The following is a 2,352-nucleotide window of genomic DNA, read 5'->3' on the forward strand; positions in this document are numbered from 1 at the left end:
ATTATCCTTCTAATGTCTGTAGGATCTATGGTGATAGTTCCTCTTTTATTCTTGACTTTGATATTTTGTGATTTCTTTATTTTTGCTAAACCTTGCTAGAGGTTTATTACTTTTATTAACTTTTTGAAAAAACTTAATTTGTTGATTTTTGTATTAGTTGAGATTAATTTATTTATGTTCTTATCTTTACTTCCTTTCTTTCAATTACTTAAAACAATTTGCATTTCTTTTTATGGATTTTTAAAGTGGAAGAAATTATTGATTTTAGAACTTACTGTATGCTAATATAAGCATTAAAAGCTATGAATTTCCTTTTAAGTTCTGTTTTAGCTGCGTCTTACAAATTCCAATTTGTTGTATTTTTTATTGCTCAGGTCAAAATATTTTCTAATTTCTTTTGTGATTTCCTGTTTGACCAATGGATTATTTAGAAATATGTTGCTTAGTTTCCAAATATTTGGAAATTTATTGATATCTTTTTATTACTAATTTTTACTTTAATTCTGTTGGGGGTCAGATAAAATACTCTGTGATTTCAATACTTTTGAATTTATTGAAAGGTTTTAATATTGTCTTTTTTGTTAATATTATATGCATGCTTGAAAAGAAAGTATATTCTGCATTTCTTGGATAACGGACTAGACAAAAGTCCATTAGATCACATGTTGATGGTGCTGTTCAAATATAATATAATGCTATTGGCTTTAAAAAAATTTACTTGTTTTATCATTTGCTACAAATAAGCTGTTGAAGTCTCCAATAATGATTATGAATTTGTCTATTTCTCCCTTCAGTTTTGTCAATTTTGTTTTATGTATTTTGAGGCTCTGTTATCAGATGAAAATTTAAATTTACACATTTAAATTCTTTTTGAATAAATTCAACCTTTTATTATCACAAAATATGTCTCTTTATCTTGGATATTGACTCTTGTTTGAAGACTATTTTCTCTGATATAAATGAAGTCACAATGGCTTTCTTGTGAATAATATTCACATGATGTATATTTTTTTCTTTTTACTTTTATACTGTTTGTATCTTTATAGTTAAAGTGGATTTCTTATTGACCACATATAGTTGTCTTGTGTTGTTACGCATTCTGATAATCTCTGTTTGTAATTGGAGTTTTTGAGCTCTTTATATTTAATGTAGATTGACAGAGTTCAGCTGGCTATAGTTTTTATTGCCTTTTTTTCCTCTTCCATGGGAAGATTTCTTTTGTCATATATTGTCTAAATAGATTCCTAGGTGTCATACTCTCAGCTTGAGTTGCTTTCTATCTCTCAAGGAAAGGGGATCAATGGAACATATTGCTCTAAATAGAAGCAAATAAACTGGGAAGTGGAAAATAAGTCACTTGGGTACTTAGGTTCTAGGGTGGATCACACAATTCATGGTCATTTTAAAGAGAGGACTTATCAGAGGATCAGTGTCAACACTGGTGGTTCTTTTCCAGGGCCAGCACCACCCCGACAATGCTAAATATTTTCTTTGGTGATTTGTGGGAATAATAATTAAGGGAGTAAATAATGCATTGTCAGATGGAAAGGTTAGCCAATTGTTGTCCAGATCATATATATAATGACATGTTGGAGGAATAATCATTAGTAAACAAAAGGCATGCCAATACATATATCTTCAGCTGATACATTGAAAAACAAAGTTAAACATTTCAGAGCTCATGAAGATGAGCAAGATTAGCAGAAACAAAACATCTTGAAGTCAACATGGATAATAAAATTACTATTTCACTGCAGGAGTCCAATAATTTGAAAACATTATTTTGAGACTACAATTCAGACATAGTAGTAAAACATGTCAGAATAATGACATTACTTATATACTTAGCACCAGCATACTGTGTCCAGTTCTGGATTCCCTGATTAATGTGGGGGAACTACATGAATTTCAGAGAAGAATTAGAACTTTGACTTTAGATGCACAAGAATAATTACAGATAACTGTCAAAACTTCATATTTAACTGATATTTAGCCTCAGAAAACTTGAAGCAAGTTATTGGAAGCCACATAGTTAATATATGGCAGAATTGTGACTACAGCCTTGACTCTTAATCTCTTGTCTATTGATCCTTCCAGTTCTCAATGTGAACTACTAATTCTGAAATTAAAGGAGATGAGAAAGTATGCAGGGTAGTGAGATCATTTATTTTAGAAAGAAAATGGCAGTTCAAATACAATATCTATTATTGTATTAGTTTGTTCTCATGCTGCTATTAAGAAGTACCTGAGGCAGTGTAATTTATAAAGGAAAGATGTTTAATTGATTCACAATTCCACAAGGCTAGTGAGGCCTCAGGAAACTTACAATCATGGTGGAAGGGGAAGCAAACA

This window comes from Mandrillus leucophaeus, unplaced genomic scaffold, assembly GCF_000951045.1.
Source record: "Mandrillus leucophaeus isolate KB7577 unplaced genomic scaffold, Mleu.le_1.0 Scaffold318, whole genome shotgun sequence".
Classification (NCBI taxonomy): domain Eukaryota; kingdom Metazoa; phylum Chordata; class Mammalia; order Primates; family Cercopithecidae; genus Mandrillus; species Mandrillus leucophaeus.